The 22966-nt window shown below is 44.1% G+C and overlaps 1 non-coding gene across 1 annotated transcript; it reads right to left on the bottom strand.

The window, feature by feature from the left end:
* Window positions 1–495: 495 nt before the first annotated feature.
* On the bottom strand, window positions 496–583 carry trnap-ugg (transfer RNA proline (anticodon UGG)). The gene is given in 2 exon segments: window positions 496–531; window positions 548–583. It is a non-coding gene; the product is annotated as a tRNA-Pro (tRNA).
* Between the last annotated feature and the right edge of the window lie 22383 nt (window positions 584–22966).

The following is a 22966-nucleotide window of genomic DNA, read 5'->3' as shown; positions in this document are numbered from 1 at the left end:
CCCTCATAATTTCGTTTAGCTGGTTTGCTCTAATTCGCTGGTTTTCTCAGTTCCTTTGTGAAACTACGAGGTTACGTTTGCCACACTCTGCTCGGCAAGAATGTCTCCAGACGTGAAAAAAAAATTGGAAGGTGGTCATCTACTTAAACTCAATTATCCATGCTCACTTTCTGTATCCCACTTCGATGTTACTATTGAAAGAGCTGAATTTCAATAATACAAAAAACAAAAGATTGTAGGAGCAGGGATTAGCCAGTCAGCTTATCAACACTCCCGATCGAGTCCAATCCAATCTATACGTTCACCAAACCAAATCTTTCACCGTCCGCTCTAAAGCTGTGATCTCTAGTTGTCGTCTCGCCTAACCTGAGGTGGGATAGATTGCAGGCAGTGACCTGTATATATATATAGCCCTCATAATTTTCTAAACATCTAAATATCTTCCCTCATCTTCTGAGCTCCAATGTCTGAAGTTCTAAAAATATATCAATCAGGGGACTCGTCCGGGATTTGAACCCGGGACCTCTCGCATGTTCGCAAATTCAGGCCCAAAGCGAGAATCATACCACTAGACCAACAAGCCCGTTCTATATTGATGACATAAAAGAGCTGCCTTTCATTTTCTCAAACCTCTTCGTCAACTCATCTGATGGTAACTTTACGACCAAAGCAGATCAAAGAGCAAAGCTCAGTACGACGCACTGCAGGCCCTTCGGCCGACGAAACTCTGTCACCTATGTAGCCCAACTCTGTCGTCAATATAACTATTCCCTCCCACAGAGCCCATAATCTGCTATTATCACGACAGACACCAAGTATCTTTTCAATGTCCCTATTGTTTCAACCACGACGGGCAGTGCGTTCCCAGATCCCACCACATTGTGTACAAAAAAAAACCTCTGACCTAACCTTTCCACCACTGATCTTCAACGTATGTACTCTCCTATTGGCCGTTGTCACCCTGAAGAAAAGATGCTGTTGTCCAGCATGCCTGTATCTCTTGTAATCTTATACACCTCCATCACGATCCTTAACTTCGAACAGAAAAAATCCAGCTCCTTCAATCTTCGCTTACAAGACATGCTCTAATCGCGGCAACGCTCTGCTGAACCTCCTGTGCACCTTCTCCAGCGGACTTTTTCCAACCCTCCCCCCAGACAGATGTTCCGATCAACCATTCCATTTAGCAACACCACACCTCCCGCCAAGCCACTTCTATCTAACACCCCAGTCACTGCACCACAATATAATCAAATCAAACCACATTTCTCTCAAAGTGTTGACATTGTGAATAAACGCTGGTTTCACAGAAACATAGAACATAGAATAGTACACTACAGTACAGTCCCTTCGGCCCCCAATGTTGTGCCGACCCTCAAACTCTGCCTTCCATATAACTCCCCACATTAAATTCCTCCATATACCTGTCTAGTAGTGTCTTAAATTTCACTAGTGTATCTGTCTCCACCACTGACTCAGGCAGTGCATTCCTCGCACCAACCACTCTCTGAGTAAAGAACTCCAATATCCCCCTTGAACATCCCTCCCCTTACCTTAAAGCCATGTCCTCTGGTATTGAGCAGTGGTGCTCTGGGGAAGAGGCACTGACTATCCACTCTGTCTATTAATCTTAATATATGGTATACAAATATCATGTGTCCTCTCATCTTCCTTCTCTTCAAAGAGTAAAGCCCTAGCTCCCTTAATATCTGATCATAATCCATACTCCAAACCAGGCAGCGTCCTGGTAAATCTCCTCTGTACCCTTTCCAATGCTTCCACATCCTTCCAATAGTGAGGCGACCAGAACTGGACACAGTATGCCAATTGTGGCCTAACCAGATTTTTATAGAGCTGCATCATTACCTCGCGACTCTTAACTCCATCACTCGACTTATGAAAGCCAACACCCCATAAGCTTTGTTAACTATCCTATCTAACTGTGAGGCAACATTCAGGGATCTGTGGACATGTACCGCAGTACTCTAACCAGGAACTTTACTTTATATATAGTTTTTTTTAAATGATTTATCATCGGTAGATGTTGTTTCTGTTGCATGTTGTCCCAACAGTCAACGTCAATTCCAGAATACACGTATCGGCGAAATTGTTAATCATTGATCCTTCATCCCTGATGCTTCCTATTCTGAGACGAGCTGAACTAGACACAATATTCCAAGCCTGGTCTCACCAGAGTCTGACAGTGCGACATTACCTCGCTGCACTTGAACTCAATGAAGGTCAGCGCACCACGTGACTTCAGGACCACCCACTCTACTTGCTCCGAGATATGAGTCTTATGTAGATCCTCGAGGTTATCTCTCTAAAGAAGTCTAACAGCTTCGTGAAATCCGATTTACTGCTAACACGAAGATGCTGACAATATTAACCCCTCCAGTAACCTATCCACCACTAATTCCGGGCTCACTGGCTTGAATTTCCTTGGTGTGCCTGTGCTACGTGTAAATAATGGTGCGACATGAGCCACTTTGCAGTCCTCTGGAACATAACCTTAGCCTAAAGATGAAGCAGATGTGGCCGCGAGGGCCTCCGGTTTCTTTTCCTTGTCTTCTCACTAGATCAGAAGATGCATCGGGTCAGGACATGCGAGTTTCTAACACAATGTAGGGTTTATTATCGGAAACATGTAGAAGTTTTATGGAGGAGATGTATCGGAATGCTGCCCGGATTATGAGGAATAGCTATGCGAGCTATTGCTTTTCTGTTTGGAGAGAAAGAGGATATGAGGCGATGATAAGATAGTACAAGACGATAAGATGCATAGATCTCTGGATAGCCTGGTAGTTTTCCCAGGGCGATAAATGAGATCGTTTCCAGGTGACCTGCGACCCTCTTAACTGGTCCATCCTCTTCGTCACCTTTCTCGAACAACCAACGAAATTCTCGAGAGACTTTATTCCCGCCCGAAATTTATGCTGAGCATTTTCAACCGGAGTTTGCCCTTCCAAGTGCAGCTAGATTGTGTCTCTGAGAATGAGGTGTAGGTAGTTTCCCATCAGTAAAGTTAGGATTAATGACTTACTGCAATTGGCACATGTTTCAGGGCAGGGCCGTCTCCATCCCTGAAGTTCCCCGCTTCCATGTTATCCTCCACGCAAAATTCGGGTACAAAGTACTCATTTGACACCAGGCCCATCCTCTCTGGCTGCACATTAATGGCGGCACGGATCTACTCAAACCCGGATCATGCACTTCCTGCAATACATTTGTATAATCCCGGAGGATTTTCCTCTGCCTTTCCAGATAGATCAATGCCATGCCCTCTTTTTGCCCTCCTGTTTTCCTGTTCAGTGTTTTCACAGGATTTACTTGGTTCTGAATACCTCAACCTGAGCTATGTCTCCTTTTTAACACACGGGACTCTGAACTATCAGACGGAAACGTCGACTGTGTTTCCCCCCCCCCCACCCCCCTTTCCCGACATGCCGTCAGATCTGATGAGTTTCTCCAGCATTTGGTATTTGTTACTCATCATATTTTTATCCAGACCAGGGTCTCAATATCCTTCGTCAACCAATGTTCCGTACTCTTGACAGCTTTGCCCATCACGCTGATTGTAACACGCAATACCTGAACTCCGGATATCTCACCTTGAAAAACAGAAGTCTATTTACCAGAAAATAAAATCAGCCTCTTCTCAACCATCAATTCTTGCAAATCCCAGGCTAATCAATGTCTGTGATGTTTCTGATCGCGTCCAAGATATCCTGAAGTGGGAAGGAGAGGAGCCAGAGGTCGTGGTACATTTTGATACCAATGACATATGTAGCAAAAGGGAAGAGGTCATGAAAGGAGAATACAGGGAGTTAGGAAGGGAGTTGAGAAAAAGGACCGCAAAGGTAGTAATCTCGTGATTACTGCCTGTGCCACGCGACAGTGAGAGTAGGAATGCGATGAGGTGGAGGATAAATACGTGGCTGAGGGATTGGAGCAGGGGGCAGGGATTCAAGTTTTTGGATCATCGGGACCTCTTTTGGCGCAGGTGTGACCTGTACTAAAAGGACGGATTGCACTTGAATCCTAGGGGGACCAATATCCTGGCGGGAAGATTTGCGAAGGCTACTGAGGTGACTTTCAACTAGAATGGTTTGAGTGGGGGAGGGGGTGATCAAATTGAAGAGAGTAGGAGAGAGGAGGTTAGTTCACAGATAGAGAAAGTTAGTAGAGGGGATAGGCAGGGGACAGCGATCGTGAGTACTCAGACCAAAGATGTAGGGGAGAAGGAAGAAAAGGATAACAAGGTTGTTTGCTACATTAAGGAGAAAAAGAGAGTAAGAGCTGGAGAGTTTCTTAAGTGCATCTATTTTAATGCTAAGAGAATTTAAAGAAAGGTAGATGAGCTCAGAGCATGGATTGATACCTGGAAATATGATGCTGTAGCTGTTACTGAAACATGGTTGCAGGAGGGGTATGATTGGCAATTAAATATTCCTGGATTTCGTTGCTTCAGGTGTGATAGAGTAAGAGGGGAAAGAGGTGGAGGTGTTGCATTGCTTGTCCGAGAAAATAGGACAACGGTCCTCTGGCAGGAGAGATTAGTGGACTCGTGTAGGGAGGCCATTTGGGTGGAATTGAGGAATGGGAAATGTGTAGTGACACTTATAGGCGTGTATTATAGACCAGCTAATGGGGAGAGAGAATTGGAGGTGCAAATTTGTAAGGAGATAGCAGATATTTGTAGTAAGCACAAAGCTGCCATTGTGGGAGATTTTAATTTTCCACATATAGACTGGGAAGTCCATACTGTAAAAGGGCTGGATGACTTGCAGTTTGTAAAATGTGTGCAGGACAGTTTTTGCAGCAATACATAGAGGTACCAACTAGAGAAGTGACAGTGTTGGATGTCCTGTTAGGGAATGAGGTAGTGCAGGTGACGGAGGTAAGTGTTAGGGAGCACTTCGGGTCCACTGATTACAATGCCGTTAGTTTCAATATAATTATGGAAAAAGACAGGTCTGGGCTCAGGGTTGAGATTTTTGATGGGAGAAAGGCTAACTTTCAAAAGATGCGTAAAGATTTAGAAGGAGTAGATTGGGACAAATTGTTTTATGGGAAGGATGTAACAGAGAAATGGAGGTCATTTAAAGGTGAAATTTTGAGGGTACTGTTACGTAACCGGCAACAATGAACATCAATCGAGACAGGTTATATAAAAAACAACCAAACATTTATTAAACACTGATAAATGATAAGGAAAAAAAAAAACGAAAACTTTAACCGGAAGTTAACCGGTAGGCAGCCGTTCAACAAATCATCACTCGGCACTAGTTCTTAAAGAGTTAAATGCGAAAACAGTTCTTAAAGCTACAAAGTTAGATATAGTTCTTAAAATGGTAAATTCGAAGTCCAACAGTTTTATACGTTCAATTGGGAGAGACTTCTCTGGAGAAGGATTTCTTCACAGACGCAACTTTCCTGTTGGTTCTGTCCACAGGATTCAAGATGCCGAAAATAAACAGTTTAAAACAACTGACCTTAAATTCTTTTAGAGAGAGAGCAAACCTTTGCAGGAACTCTTTGCTCTTTTTGGCAAGAGTTATCCGCGGTGCAGGTCGCTACTCCTCCAACGACGACTCAATAAGGTCGATCATTTATTAAACTGACAAACGATGCCGACTCCTCTCGATCCTTCGAGTCCTGTACTTCGATAAAGTCTTCGCTCTCCCTTCTACTGTTCGGATTGAGTAAATCAGCACATCTAGCCAAAAAGTCCAATAATATTGTATTTTGCAATAGAACGCAATACTCCGTTTTAAAAATGAAACTGCGTCACAAAACAAACACACAACAGAAGCGCACACACAGCACGTTCTACCTGGAAATCTACAAACTTAAAACTAACTGCGTCATTTGGAGTCGACCCTTATATACCCATGGTGCATATATCATCACGTGACCTCACATTGGCGGGAAAATCACATCAGGTGACCTCCAAAAAACCATTACATCATTCTCCCAAAAAAAAAACAGATCTCCTTGAGCATGTAACAGTACAGAATCTTTATGTTCCTGTTAGGTTGGAAAGAAAGGTTAAAAGTTTGAGGGAGCCATGGTTTTCAAGGGATATTGGAAACTTGGTTCGGAAAAAGAGAGTTATCTACAATAAATGTCGGCAACATGGAGTCAATGTGGTGCTCGAGGAATATAAAGAATGTAAAAATAATCTTAAGAAAGAAATTACAAAAGCTGAAAGACGGGGATGCTTTGGCAAGTAAGGAGAAAATAAAACCAATGGGGTTCTACAGTTATATATTAATAGCAAAAGGATAGTCAGGGATAAAATTGGTCCCTTGGAGAATAGGAGAGGACAGCTATGTATGGAGCCAAAATATACGGTGGGAGATTTTGACCTATTTTTTTGTCTTCGGTATTCACTAAGGAGCGGGATATTGAATTGTGTAAGGTAAGGGAAACAGGTAGGGAAGATATGGAAACTATGATGATTAAAGAAGAGGAAGTATTGACGCTTTTAAGGAATATAAAAGTGGATAAGTCTCCGGGTCCTGATAGGATATTCCCTAGGACCTTGAGGGAAGTTAGTGCAGAAATAGCAGGGGCTCTGACAGAAATATTTCAAATGTCATTATAAACGGGGAAGGTGCCCGAGGTTTGGCGCATTGCTCATGTTGTTCCATTGTTTAAAAAGGGTTCTACGAGTAAACCTAGCAATTATTGGCCTGTAAGTATGATGTCAGTTGTGGGTAAATTAATGGAAAGTATTCTCAGAAATGGTATATGTCATTAGATGCATAGACAAGGTCCGATTAGGAACAATCAACATGGATTTGTGCGTGGAAGGTCATGTTTGACAAATCTTATCGATTTTTTTGAGAAGTTGCTTGTAAAGTTGACGAGAGTAAAGCGGTGGATGTTGTCTATATGGACTTCAGTAAAGCCTTTGACAAGGTTCCATACGGAAGGTTAGTTAGGAAGGATCATTCGTTAGGTATTAATATTGAAGCAGTAAAATCAATTCCACACTGGCTGGATGGGAGACGCCAGAGAGCAGTGGTGGATAACTGTTTGTCATATTGGAGGCCGGTGACTAGTGGTGTGCCTCAGGGATCTGTACTGGGTACAACGCTGTTTGTCGTATACATTAATGATCTGGATGATGGGGTGGTAAATTGGACTAGTAAGTATGCAGCTGGTACAAAGATAGGTGGTTTTGTGGATAATGAAGTCGGCTTTAAAGCTTGCAGAAAGATTTAGGCCAGTTGGAAGAGTGGGCTGAAAGATGACAAATGGATTTTAATGCTGATAAATGTGAGATGCTACATTTTGGAAGGACTAATCAAAATAGGACATACATGGTAAATGGTACGGCATTGAAGAATGCAGTAGAACAGAGGGATCTAGGAATATTGGTGCATAGTTCCCTGAAGGTGGAATCTCTTGTGGATAGGGAGGTGAAAAAAAGATTTTGGTATGATGTATTTTATAAATCAGAGCATTGAGTATAGGAGTTGGGATGTAATGTTAAAATTGTACAAGGCATTTTTGAGGCCAAATTTGGAGTATTGTGTACAGTTCTAGTCACCGAATTACAGGAAATATGTCAACAAAATAGAGAGAGTACAGAGAAGATTTACCAGAATGTTACTTGGGTTTCAGCACCTAAGTTATAGAGAAAGGTTGACCAAGTTGTGTCTTTATTCTTTGGAGAGTATAAGTTTGGGGGGGTACTTGATAGAGGTATTTAAAATTATGATGGTGATAGATAGAGTTGACCTGGATAGGCATTTTCCATTGAGAGTAGGGGAGAGTCAAACAAAAGGACATGGATTCAGAGTTAGGGGGCAAAATTTAAGAGGTAACAGGAGGCAGAACTTGTTTACTCAGAGAGTGGTAGCTGTGTGGAACAAGCTTCCAGTAGAAGTGGTAGAGGCAGGCTCGATATTGTGAATTAAAGTAAAATTGGATAGCTATATGGACAGGACGGGAATGATGGGTTACGGGCTGAATGCAGGTAGGTGGGACTAGGTAAGAGTAAGCATTCGGCACAGAGTAGAACGGCAGAGGTGGCCTGTTTCCGTGCAGTAATTGTTATATGGTTATATGGTTATACCATTGAAAAGTCAGGTTTAGAAGTTGGGTGAAGGGAAGGAAGAATCACAGGGAATACGTGAAACCGGAATGGAGCTAGGAAGTTGATCGTTGAAAGTAATGCGGGGTGAGAAGGGGAATCTAATAGGAGAGGACAGAAGACCATAGACGACATAAAATGGAAGGGGGACAGAGAGGCATCAGGGGCAGGTTTGGAGATAAGTTTAGAGAGGGAAGTAGTGAAGTCGGGGAACATTACCGGAAAATGGAGAAATCGACGTTCCTGCCATCAGGTTGGAGACGCTCCAAACGGAATATATGTTGTTTGCTCTCCAAAATGACTGCGGCCTCATCCCGAGAATAGAGGAGGCCATGGACTGACCTGTCGGAATGGGAATGGAAAGTAGAATTTAATTGGTTTGCTACTGGGAGGTCCTGTTTTTTCTGATGGACGGAGCATTAGTGTTCGGTGAAACAGTCTCCTAATCAACGCTCGGGTCTCACCGATGGACAGGAGGCCACACCGGAGCAGCAGATACAATAAATGACCCCAACACATTCAGAGTTGAGGTGTCGCCTCACCTGAATGGACAGTCTGATGACCTGAATGTTAGTGAGGGAGGATGTGTAGGGTAGGTGTAGCACTTGTTCAGCTTGCAATGATAAGAGACAGGAGGGAGATTAGTGGCGATGGACGAATGGACAACGGAGTCGCATCAATGTGGAAATCGGAATCTGGGGCAAGGGGGTGGCGGAAGTTTCAGAGAATTATGTGCTGGACGCCGCTGCTGGTGGGATTGAAGGTGGGGACAAGTGGTCCCAGTCCTAGGTGGGGTTGCGGGAAGGCAGACCCGCACGATGAGGAAGAGATGTGGTTGAGGACAACGTTGAAGATGGAGGAAGAGAAACATCTTTCTTTGAGATGGGAGGAATTGAGTGAAAGAGGTGGCATTTTTTACAAGTATACAGGATGGAAAGAAGTATAGTCCAGGTAGCTGTGAGAATCGATGGTTTTACAGTAGACAACTGTAGATATGATGCCTCTGGAAATAGGGATAGAGATCGAGAAAGGGAAGGGTGGTGTCGGAAATGGGCCAAGTAAATTTGAGGGCAGGGTGGAATTTCGAGGCGAAGTTGATGAAGTCGACGAGCTCCCCATGCGTCCAGGAAACAGCACCAAAAATCCATTAAGTTACTTTCGGCTGTTAACAGAGGATACCGCTAGACGTGCTCACCAAATGTAACCAGGGGAGCAGGAAGCACCCATTACATTTACGTCAGATCTGTGAATGGTGTTCCTGGCTCAATGATTAACAAACTTTATATCGAGGCAATTTAGAGCCAGAAGTCACATATATATCGTTCAGAATTTTAGTGTCTCGCAGCACCGATGAATCTAGAAAGTCTATGGTAATGTTTGATTCTTCTGTCCTTACACAGAGTGAAGCATGGAGACTCAGTAAAAAAGTTATCGCCTGTGAATAAAAAAGTGCAGTCGTGCGATTATAAAGAAGGTAGCCACTAAAGGAATATATCTACAGTGAGGAGATATAGGAGATAGTTCCGGACTCATTTAGTGTGGAAATGATCCCAGTGCAGTCTCCCAATATATTCATTCAACGGTGGAAATGCGGATTAGTATATCTGATAGTATGCAACTAAACGTTACTTTAATCTCAATCCTCTCCATAGTCAGAGATTAGAGGCAGAAAACGTGGACGCCCCTGGAAATTCGGTGACGCGGAGACGTCATGTTTTCTATTTTTGAATATGAACTTGCGGACGCTGCATAACTTCCGGCGTCCCTTTGCTTTAGATTCGAGAGGGTTTCTTAAATGGTGCGTGATTCCAATTATTGATTACTGTATTTGTTAACTGTTCAAGATTTAAAATCAGTCCATATTCTGCGATATTTTAAAGTGTGGATGCATTGATAATGTACGATAATGTACGAGGACCAGCCATGCGTTAGTTCACTTGAATGATAAAGAGAGGAAATCCGTGTGTGAATGAGCGGAAGGCAGGCGTATGTTTGCTAGATTTGTATTGACAGGATGTTTGAATTAATTCTTTCTCTGAACATGTCTGTTTCATTGAGTGAAATAAATTTCCAGGAACTGATGTGAATTTCAGAAGCTGTTTTTTTTTTTCCCAAAATTACATGAATTGTTAGTATATGTTGGCGGAAACTGCCCTCATCTCCGTCCCGCCGCTCTTTAGAATATTTGATCAGGAATTTAACTCTGGCAATTAACTGTTTATTCTGTTTACGCCCGTTACCCGCAACGGTGTTGAAGGTAGCAAATTGCAAGCTTGATTCTTTTTTTCTTTTTACCGAACCTGTGCATTTAGATTGTGTTCTTTTATTTGTCTAATTAGTTATTGATTTCTGAGGGAGATGCGGATTCCATACTGCCCAGGTGGAATCATTGTTAAAGGGGTCGAGATATGATGAATATATTCTGGATCCGGAAGAGGAAAAGGCTAATAGGCTACATGACTCGGGTCAAGGAGACAGCAAAGCGTTGCACTGTGTGTCGAACATTATGTGCTAACTCTTGGAAGATATGGTATGAGTTTAATCTACTGCGACCAATGAAACAGAAACTAATGTGTTGAGCTCGGCAAGATAGTTTAAATTGTAACTGCTCCTTTCAGTCGTTTTTTTTTGCGACGGTAACATACTGTTGAGTGTCGTTGTATTTCTGTACAATAACTGGATATTTTAGAAGAATGCTGATGGAGGCCAGTTCTCTCTCTCCTTGGTACCAAGTAAAATAAAGGTCCTAGAACGAAATCCCGGAGTCGTGCATTCTTTTCACTCGAGTAACGTCAAATTTCTACTGTTCAAAGGTAAATTGGAATTACTACAAATTCGTGTGTACTTGAATTAGGAATTCGATATTCGCTTTTTGGAAGGCTGATTCTTTTGAAGAGCACCAACAGATGCTGGTGAAGAAATTGAAATGCTGACATTGAGGGTTCCATTGCAAAAGGTCGTTTCTATGTCTTTGTAGCATCGGCTCTGTAATGTATAAACGGAAGCTCAGTTTATATACCGTGCAGTTCCATTGTGTAATTCAGCACCTTGCCTATATCGTCAGCGTAATTAAATTAAAATATCCATGTGTTGCAGTATGGTCAAATTAAAGTCGGTCTCTCTGTAATATCAGAGTGGAGACATAGTAGTAAACTGTACTAAATTTATAATTCCCTTGCGGAACATCACTGGCCACTGTCCTACACACAGAACTCCCTCCATCTACTACCTAATCTGCCTTCTGTTAATAAGCCAATTCTGACTCCACGCAACTGGGTTTCCGTCGATTCAAAGCCGTCTCTCTTCTTGTTGTGCCTACTATGCATAACCCGGTCAAATACCTTACAAAATTAATAAACTCCGCATCGACTTTTCTGACTACATTTCTATATTATTTATCTTTTTCAAGTAATTCAATTAGGCTCATAAGGGACGACCTGCCCACGCAAAACCGTGCTGACTGTCCCCATCCAGAATATGTTTCTCCAGATACTCATAATTTTCCTCGCGAAGCATCCTCTCCAATAGCTTGGCCACTATTGACGGAAGACTCACATACCTGTAATTCTCAAGACTAACTTACATTTTTTGAACCAAGAATTAATATTTTCCATCCTCCAATCCCCTGGTGCTACTCCTGTGCCAGTGAGGATGGAAATATCATGTCTAAAACCGCAGTTTTATCTTCGCTCGCTTTCTCTAATTACCTGGTGTATATCCGTTCTTGCACAGAGGAATGATTTCTTTTAATATTTTATAAGTTTCCAACACATAATTCTTAACAATGTCATGTCCCATTACATGTGCCTTCTGGCGCTGTATCCACATTCATTAATGGTGAAAACCGAAGTAAAGCATCTTTAAGGACCTTCACTGCCTCCTTGCACTCCAGACACATGCTTCCTCTTGTATTGCTGATCAGTCTCACTCTATCTCTTGTCATCATTCTGCTCTTCATGTACCTTAATACGATTCTCTGAGGCCTTCTCAAGCCCAGTTCTAACTCTTCTAAATCCATTGTTAATTTCCTTCCTGATTACATTATGACTTTCCATCGCCCTGCCTGATATTTTCTTCCAGAACCTTAAGTATCTTTCTTTCTTCTTCTTGACGAGGTGTTCCATATCTCTTGTCAACCTGGGTTACTTCACACCAGCTTCTGTTCCTCCCCTCATTGAGTCAATTCTATACTGAACCCCAATGCAAGTGCTTCATTAAGAATCATCTGCTGCGCATTTCAAGGAGGACACCATTTCCCAATTCGGCTCTAAAGTTCCGACCTAATAGCACCGATTAAATGCATTCCCTACTGTCAGCTCTTATCCCAGTGTAAGGTTGCAGTATATGTCGAATAGGTGACCTTGTAAAAAGATCTGTCACCTCATCCATTTCATTTTCTGGTACTAGATCCAGGCTGCACTGTTCTCTAGTTCGCTTGTCGAATTATTGTGTCAGGACTCCTTCCTAGACGCAACAGATAAACTGTAAACTTTTTAACCTCAGGAAGTGCCAATGTATACTAGGGAAGATTAATTTGCCTGTGACAACAGCCGTGTTAATTTGGCACCTAATGAAAATCTATCTCCCGAAAGTTCCTCCTCGCTGCTCCGTGTATATATATACGGAGTGTGGTCTCTACAGAATACTCCCAAATGAGTGATTGTTCTACTTCTGCTTCTGAGATCCGCTCACCGTCTATCAATGGGTAATCTCTCCACCGTCTCTTCCCTTTCTGCAGCTGTGCTACTATCACATACTCCCTGTGTTTCAATTACTCTTTTTTACCCAACAGTGTCCATTTTGAAACATCTGAACCCGGGGAAGTCCAGAAGTCATTCTTGCCCTTGTGATTGTGAATTCTCTGTGATAGTTTGCAGTGCACTTCAACCAATGTAATAATCACGCGAGCCCAATGAATGCTTGCCCAGTTTCCTACCTTAACTGCACGGTGTGCAATCTTCAGTGGATTTTACAATGTCAGGACGACCAGGTACATGATTGTTTGAATTTATGACAAACGTACTCGTTTTTCAAACAGTTTTACTCAAAAACCCCGCTGAATTGCAATTTGACATTGGGCGTTATCTACACAGATGGCCATTTAATTTAAACACATACTTCAGTCCATTCTTCAGCTCTTGTCTGAATTTCCTCTGTGTCAGTGTATAGATACAAGTATTGGTGCACACACCGAGCATTTGCAACATGTACCCACATTGTTGTAGTATATATACCGGGGAACTCAAATACTTGTCCTAATAAAAATAGTTTTGCGCTTACCATTTCAGGGAAAGGGCTACTGAGAGCATCCAAAATAATATGAAATTAGCTGATATAGCAAACAACATAATCATCGATTTTCTGCGGTTTTCCATCTCGGCATCTTTCTGATTATCACTGCTGTTCCGAAGCCCTCTGCGGACTCTATTTGCTGCAATGATATGCCTTCCTGTTAACCCATTGAACGCTAGAATTAACCCGATTGGTAGCAACGGTGTTAAAATGCTATCGAGTAATTGGAATACTTTCCACGCGAGTGAAGTAGCGTATTCATATCTGCCGGTGCACCGCCACGGCGTGTTCTCAATGATGACGTAAGGTTCAAGGGCAAAGTAAAACGGGCCACATCTCCCGCAGTTCACTATAACCGCGGTCACGATAACCATCATTGCTGTTCTCTCGGTGCAGTATCGCTCCCGCAGCTTTCGGCAACATATTGCGATGAAGCGATCGAAGGTAAAACTGACCGTAAACCAAACAGAACAGTCCGTCGCTACTCTCCCAAATACAAGTGTCAGAGCGCATACAGGAGTGATGAGCAGGAATCTGGAATACATGTAGATATTGTTGGTCTGTTCCACTAAACCAACAAGGATAACCACCATCATATCCGCTGCTGCCATTCCAACCAGGTAACGGGTAATGCATTTGGAGAGTTCGCATTTTCCACGAAGTAGGATCATAATCGCCGTTAAATTAACAGCAAAAAATTGAAAATAAAATAGAAATATAATTAGAATAAATGTAGATATTGTTTGTCTGTTCCAGTAAAGCAACAACGACAACCACCATCAGATACGCTGAGGCCATTCCAGCCAGGTAACGGGTGATGCATTTGGAGAGTCCACATTTTCCCCGAGATAGGATCACAATCGCCGGTAAATTAACATCAAGAAATAGGAAAGCAAAATATATCTATGTTCAGCAGCAAATCTCTGAATGCTCCCATGGATATGTTCTGTTTGGAAGTGGAAAGCGGGAGTCCAGTGTGTGCGGTCTCCGTCGCTGCACTCCGGCTGGAGGACAATGACGGATGTGAGTGTCAGAGGATTGGCTACATTTCCACAGTTTAGAGAAAAGAATCTGAGCTCCACGACTCACGTACCGGTGAACGTAGGATCGTCCCAGTAAACACGATTTCCATTATTAGAGGTGAAAAAGTTGAAGAGATTGTTTGCAGCGATGACAAAGTGGAATCAAGAGATACAAAGCACAAGTTATCATTTACTGACTTATGTAAGAACAGACCTATGTGTCGAAAATAGACTGGACAGTCATTTAAATAAGCTGCCATCTTGTTATAAGGTCTACACTGATAGAAACTCGGACCTGGAAAAGCAGAGACCAGCATCACTTCAGAATGCCTAGTGAGGTGAAATTATGAAACAATGCCAATATCGGCCCGGACGTAAATGACAAAAGAAAAATCACTTCGATCAAAGTAAGGAAAATGAAAATGAAACAATCAGATGTTTGAATTCTTCATGTCTCGTGTCAAGCCCCACCTGTTCTCCGTCAGAGTCCTGCTGTACCCCAGGCTGCACACCAATAGCCTCACCAAAACCCCCCGGCTCACCTGACTCAGTAGGAGAAGGCCCAGGAGTCTCTTCCTCCTTCACGGGGGAGTTAGTGAACGGCAGCACGTACCACACATCAAAATTATCATCCTCTGAATCAGTATGCCTCATTTTAACCACGCACCAAATAGTGCCAATGCCCCGGTCATCTTGCTGGGCAGTTGCCGCTTCCTCAGAGCTGAATTCGGCCATCTGTTTGGTCTCCAGAGCAGTCAGATTGTGATAAACAGTGGGCAGAGCGTCATCAGAAAAACCCCATTGATCCACTGCTCGATCCGGCCTCACCTCGTCCTCGGCCTTCACGGCGATCGCAAACTGACATATGGCCTTCACCCCAGGGGCAGGAACGCTCTCCGACTCCTCGTCCTTGTCCAGTCTCTCATACATCCGTCAGGGCAAAGCATCCACATCGATGTTCCGACTCGCCGGCCGGTACTTCAGGCTGAAATCATATGCAGACAACGCTGCCAACTACCGATGGCCTGTGGCGTCCAGTTTCGCCCATGTCAGGATATAAGGGAGAGGATAGTTGTCCGTCCTCACCTCAAAGTTGGTCCCGTATAGATAGTCGCTCAGCTTATCCACAACCGCCTATTTCAACGCCAGGAACTCCAACTTGTGAGTGGGATAGTTTCTCTCAGAGGGCGACAAAGTCTGGCTGACAAACGCCACCGGCCTCAACCCGGTGCCCTGATCCAGATACAGGATGCCCCCTAGCACCTTTCGGCTGGTATCAGTGTATAGCACATACGGCAACCAGGGGTCTGCAAGAGGCAGCACCGGTGCCTGGGTCATCAATTCCTTCAGCGATTAGAAAGCCTCCTCACATTTTGCATCCCACCTCTGTCCGAAGGTCTCCTACGGTTAGATATTCTCCAACCTCCCCTTCTCCAATCCCTTTCCTTTTCTGCCCCAAGGGAGGGTAACCACACAGAAGTTGGTTCAAGTGGTGAGTCACTTCGGTGTAGCCCTTCACGAATCTCCGATAATGCCCACAGAACCCCAGAAACGAGCCCAGAGTGCTCACAGTCTGAAGCCACGGCCACGAGGTCACCCCTTCTATCTTAGCCGGGTCTGTAGCTACTCCATCTCGCGAGATTATATGTCGGACATAGCGAACAGACATCTTGCAGAACAGGCATTTGTCCAGGAAAACTCTTAACCCTTCTTCCTTCAGTCAGCTTAGCACCGTCAGTAGCCTCGCCTCACGTTCTTCTAAGTTGGTCCCAAATACTATCAAGCCATTCAAATATACCGACACCTCAAGCAAGTTCATATCTCCCAACGTCTTCTCCGTGACCCTCTGGAAGGTGGCAGGGGCTGGCAAAATGCCTTGGGGCATCCGTTCGAACTGGAAGAATCCGAGGGAACATATAAATGCCGTCCTCTCTTTATCGGCCTCACTCATAGGGATCTGGTAGCATCCACTCCTCAAATCCAGCACACTAAACCACTTCGCCCCACTCAGACAGGCCAGCGCTTCTTCGCCGCTCGGCACTGTATACTGGTCAGGGACAGTGCGCCTGTTCAGTCCTGTAGTCTACACACATGCCTATGTTCCCACTTTTCTTCCAAACCAGTACTATTGGGGTTGCATCGGGGCTTTGGGACTCTGTGTTAATATCAGCTTCCTTCAACTTGCACAAGTGCTGCCACACGTCTTCCACGTCTGCAGGGGCCAGTCGCCGCGACCTCTCTCTGAACTGGGTGTCCTCACTCACCCAGATAGTGTGTGAGTGCTCTTGGGACAACCCTCATCAAACTCGTCAAGGGAAAAGACACCTTCCAGCTTCAACATCTTCTCCGCCAGCCTCCGTTTCCAACCCGGCGGCACAGAAGAGTCCCCAAAGTTAAAGGCCTCAGCGGTCAACTTTTCCCTTTTCTCCAATAGTTTCTCCCCAGCGGGCCTCACGGGGGCGCTGGACATCACCGTCACCGGGAACATATGCGCCAGGGACATCCCTCTCTTAAAGGTGATCTCTCTTCGTCGTATTCCTGACAATCACAGGAATTCTGCCCGCCTCCACACGTCGGGCGTCACAAGCACCCCAGCCGGAAATCGAGACTGCCCCTCGAGGTCTTCCGGAGAGCGTCCAGTAAGAGGGCCTCGCCCTCCAGCACTCCGGGGAATTTGGGGGTCCCTATCACTCTCTCCACTTCCACTAGTCGTATCACCTTTGCTTCGACTGGGTGCACCACACGGTCCCTCGTTTAAATTCAGTATCCATGGGGTATGAAGGGAAGTATCTGGACAAACAGGAACATCACCGATAGCCAGTCTGGGCCAGTCCGTAGTTGGTCATGTCTAACCAATCTTACAGAGCTTTATGAGCAGTTACCAGGAATGATATTGAAGGCAAGGTAGTGGGTGCCGTCTACAGGGACTTCAGTGAGGAATTTGCAAGCTTCTGGATGGGAGGATGCTCGGAAAGTTTCAGTCGCCTGGCTTTCACGATGAGGCAGTAAACTGGATTGGGCATGGCTGTGTTGGGGAGGCTAGACTGTGGTAGTAGATGGTTGTCTCTCTGACTGGGGACCTGTGAGGAGCGGAGTGCCGCACGGATCGCTGCTGTGCCCGTTTTTGTTTGTCACTTACATCAATTATCTGCACAATAATGTCGTTAACTGGATCAGCAAATTTGCCGATAACAACAGCATTACGGGTGTAGTCGACAGCGAGGAAGACTACCGGAGCATGAAATGGGATCTAGACCAGCTGGAACAATGTGCGGAAAATGGCAGATCGGATTTAACGCAGACAAGTGTTAGATGTTGCACTTTGGGAGGACCAGCCAGGGATGAACTGACACAATGAGAAATAGGGCACTGAGGAGCACGGTAGAACAAACGAATCCGGGAATGCACGCCCATAATTCAATGAAGGTTAAGGCACAGTTATACAGGGTCGTTTTGCATATTGGCCTTCATAGACCATAGTACTGAGCGCAAGAGTTGGGATGTTATGTTGATTATGCTAAAGACTTTATTCGGGCCTAATTTGGAATATTGTGTACGGTTTTGCTCAACTACCTACAGGGTAGATGTAACTAAGTTTGAAAGAATGTAGAAAAATAATTACACAGCTATTGACGGGATTGGGTTTTCTGAATTAAAAGAAAATATTAAATACGTTAGCACTTTATTCCCGAGCGTGCAGAAGACTGAGGGGTTATTTGATAGAGGCATACAACATTATGAGGCGTATAGAGAGTGTAAATGCAAGCGGGCTTTCTCCACTGATGCAGGGTGAGAAGACAACTGGAGATCATGGGTGAAGTGTGAAATGTGAAATGTTTAAGGGAAACATGAGGAGAAACTTCTTCACCCAGAGAGTCGTCAAAGTGTAGACAGTGCTGCCAACGCAAATGGTAATTCAGATTACGATGTCAACTTTTAAGAGGTGATTGGAGAAATACTGGGGTATGGATGGCCACGGTCCGGGTGCAGGTCGTTGGGAGTAGGCAGTTTAAAAAAAATCTTCTCTGACCTGACGGACTGGAGACCCTGTTTCTGTGCAGTAGTTTCCTATGGCTGTCTGACTGTGTATTTGGGTTTGAACTTTAGTGCCTTAGCACCGACCAATCTAGAAATTCGTCGATACTCTTCTATCTCTCTGTCCTTGCACACTCTGAAGCATGGAAACTGAGTAAAATGGATGCTTATACCATGAGAAGATAGAAGCTTTGGAAATTGTTTACTCAGTATTCTCTAATTGCCTGCGGTGGTTTTGAAGGAAAACAAGTGTGAGCCCGGATATTTGCTTTTGCCTTCACTGAGTTTTTAGTTTGTGTAGTTTTGTATGTTTCATTTATTATTGATTTCAGACAGAGACACGGATTCCACAGCGGCCATGTGGATTCAGGGTTAGAGGATAGAAATATAAGCGTATCTACACCCGATACGATAAAACCCCGATTCAGAGGTAAATTGGTATTCGGATAAATTGATGAGTACTTGAATTGAGAATTTGGAATTGACATTTTGGAAGGCTGGTTCCTTTAATAAGCACCAGAAGCTGCTGCTGAACACTGTTACATGCTGGGTTTCAGTTGTAGGGCTCCATTGGAAAAGATGCTTTGAAGCCATTGCAGAATCTGCCCTGTAATATGTAAATGACAGGTCAGTTTAGAAAACTTGCTGGTGCAGCCAATCGGTCAGCAATTTGCTCAGATCGTCAGCCCTAATTCCATTAATTATCCAGGTGCTGCTGTGTGGTCAGATTAAATCGGTCATTTCCTCAGCCCTATTTCTCGGAGCACCGGAACTGAGTTATAAAGTGCACCGACATTTCGACTCTCCTTGCGGAACACGGCTGCTCTTTGTCTTCCAGCCAGATTTCACTCTACCTACTCCATCAATTGCCTTCTGTTAGGAAGCCAACTCTGAATCAACGCAGCCAGGATTCCCCAGATCCCATGCCTCCTGACTTTCTGAATGAGTCTACTATGGGCAACTGATCAAACGCCTGACCAGAATTAATGCACCCACATCGACTGTTCTGATTCTTCCGTTTGTTTTATTTCCACTTTTTCAAATAATTCAATCTGACTCATAAAGGGCAACATGCCATGTTGTCTCTCCGTAGCCAGACTACGTTTCTCCAAATACTCATTAATTCCTTCTTCAATAATTCTCTCCAGTAGTGTACCCACTACTGATGTAAGACTCCCTGGTCTATAATTCCAAGAAGTATCCCTATTATCATTCGTCAACAAATGAATAACATTTTCCACCCCGCCCCCCCCCACCAAGTCATCTAGTTCTACTTCCGTGGCCAGCGAAGACACAAATAGTCCAAAAGCTCGCCTTCCAAAATCACCTGGACTATATCCCTTCCGGTATCGGGGATTCATCTATCACCTGGATTATATTCCTTCCGGCACTGAGGAATCATCTACCATAATGTTATCCAACTTTCCAGCGCATCCACTTTTCAGCGTCGCCATGTACGAGCATATCTGCCTGTTTACGCTGTGTTCACATTCATCAATGTATTCAGTCAGGAGCTTCACTGCCTCCTTGGTTTCTTCACAGTGCAAATCGCCAAGGACTTCTCAAATCCCCTCTAACTCTTCTAAGTCCATTGTTAAATGATTTCCTGTCTACATCGTGACTCGCCATAAGCCTACCTAATCTTATCTTCCTAATCTTTAATTCGTTCTTCCTCTTGACGAGTTGTTCTAACTTTCTTGTCACCCAGGGTTACTTTACGCTATCATCCTTTCCCTGCCTCACTGAGACAAGCCTATACTGAACCCCATGTATGTTCTCCCTAAACAATCCTCACATATCTGTTGCGCATTTCTCTGAGTACACCAGTTCCCTGTTTACCTTCCCAAATGAATCCCACGGTCTCTGGTCCTATCTCTGTGCAAGGTAAATGAAGGAGATTTCTCCCTATCGTTCTCAAATGCTGACCCACGGACAGATCTGTCACCAGACCCGTTTCCTTTTCTAATTTTAGATCCGGTACGGAGTGGTTATCTGTCCGCCTTTCTTATAGTGACACGAATCCTTCCCTGTCACAACTGAGAAATTGTGTCATACTTAAGCCTTTTACCCTGGGAAGATGCCAAAGAATATTAGGAAAGTTTCAGTTACTCGTGCCAATAACATGTCCAATGACCATGTTTCGGTCCCGATCAGTTCCTCACTGTTTTCGTTGCGTTTTTGTTTTCGTTAATCTGGTGGGCGGCTGTACAGAATGCTCCAAATGGGGAGATTGCGCCCAGCACGTTTCTGTGTTCGTCTCACAGTTTATTAACAAACGAACGCTCCACGTTGTCCTCCCTTTCTGCATCTGCGATACCATCCCTGATTTGCCATCGCACTTCCTTTACACTCTCTTACGTGACCTTGTCCATTTTGAAATACCTAAAACCGGGAAAGCCCTGAAGCTATTCCTGCCCTTGTGACAGACGAGTGTCTGTGATAGTTTGGAACATACTTCAAATAATGTAACAATCACGCCAGCAGCAGTGAGCGTTTGTATTGCTACCGACCTGAACTGTATGAAATAAACAATCTGCCGCCAATTCTGCAATTTCCGGATGACCAGGCATATAATTGTTTGAATTCAAGACATATTTGCCAATCTTGTTCGATGTAAAACAGCATTATTTGAAAACTCCGCGGTATTATCATTAAACGCGGGCGTTACCTACACAGATGGGCATTTAATGTAAACACATACGTCATTCCATTCCTCAGCTCTTCTCTGAATTTCCTCTGTGTCAGTGTATAGATACTAGTATTGGTGCACATGCTGAGTACTTGCAACATGAACCCAAATTGCTGGAGAATGTATACCGAGGAACTCAAATATCTGTCCTGGTAAAAATAGTTCTGCACTTGCCATTTCAGGGAATGGGCTACATAGGGCATCCAAAATAATATGAAATTAGCTGATATAGAAAACAACAAGATCATCGATTTTCTGCGGTTTTCCGCCTCGACATCTTTCTTATTGTCGCTGCTGTGCCGAAGCCTTCTGCGGACTCTATTTGCCACAACGATATGTCTTACAGTTAACCCGTTAAACACCACGAGTAAGCCGATTGGTAGCAATGGTTTTAAAATACTGTTCAGCAATTCGTATGCTCTCCACACGGGTGAAGTAACGAATTCATATCTGCCGGTGCACCGCCACGGCGTGTTGTCAATGATGACGTAAGGTTCAAGGGCAAAGTAAAACGGGACACATCTCCCGCAGTTCACTATAACCGCGGTCACGATAACCACCGTTGCTGTTCTCTCGGTGCAGTATCGCTCCCGCAGCTTTCGGCAACATATTGCGATGAAGCGATCGAAGGTAAAACTGACCGTAAACCAAACAGAACAGTCCGTCGCTACTCTCCCAAATACAAGTGTCAGAGCGCATACAGGAGTGATGAGCAGGAATCTGGAATACATGTAGATATTGTTGGTCTGTTCCACTAAGCCAACAAGGATAACCACCATCATATCCGCTGCTGCCATTCCAACCAGGTAACGGGTAATGCATTTGGAGAGTCCGCATTTTCCACGAAGCAGGATCATAATCGCCGTTAAATTAACTGCAAAAAATTGAAAATAAAATAGAAATATAATTAGAATATATGTAGATATTGTTTGTCTGTTCCACTAAAGCAACAACGACAACCACCATCAGATACGCTGAGGCCATTCCAGCCAGGTAACGGGTGATGCATTTGGAGAGTCCGCATTTTCCCCGAGATAGGATCACAATCGCCGATAAATTAACATCAAGAAATAGGAAAGCAAAATATATCTATGTTCAGCAGCAAATCTCTGAATGCCCCCATGGATATGTTCTGTTTGGAAGTGGAAAGCGGGAGTCCAGTGTGTGCGGTCTCCGTCGCTGCACTCCGGCTGGAGGACAATGACGGATGTGAGTGTCAGAGGATTGGCTACATTTCCACAGTTTAGAGAAAAGAATCTGAGCTCCACGACTCACGTACCGGTGAACGGACGATCGCCCCAGTAAACACGATTTCCATTATTAGAGGTGAAAAAGTTGAAGAGATTGTTTGCAGCGATGACAAAGTGGAATCAAGAGATACAAAGCACAAGTTATCATTTACTGACTTATGTAAGAACAGACCTATGTGTCAAAAATAGACTGGACAATCATTTAAATAAGCTGCCATCTTGTTATAAGGTCTACACTGATAGAAACTCGGACCTGGAAAAGCAGAGACCAGCATCACTTCAGAATGCCTAGCCAGGTGAAATTATGAAACAATGCCAATATCGGCCAAGACGTAAATGACAAAAGAAAAATCACTTCGATCAAAGTAAGGAAAATGAAAATGAAACAATCAGATGTTTGAATTCTTCATTCCGGAAACACGTTTCAGCCGACGGTAGCATCTGTGCTTAGTAACAGTGTGGATACCGCAGCAAAGTAACAGCAAGACGACGGCACCGTACATAAAGTAACCAGCTCCGGCACCTCACCGGGAACACCAACCGCTACAAGTGTGGGATAGAAAATGCCCGT

This window comes from Mobula birostris, unplaced genomic scaffold (assembly GCF_030028105.1).
Source record: "Mobula birostris isolate sMobBir1 unplaced genomic scaffold, sMobBir1.hap1 scaffold_630, whole genome shotgun sequence".
NCBI classification, from domain to species: domain Eukaryota; kingdom Metazoa; phylum Chordata; class Chondrichthyes; order Myliobatiformes; family Myliobatidae; genus Mobula; species Mobula birostris.
This window is presented reverse-complemented; position numbering and strand designations above follow the sequence as displayed.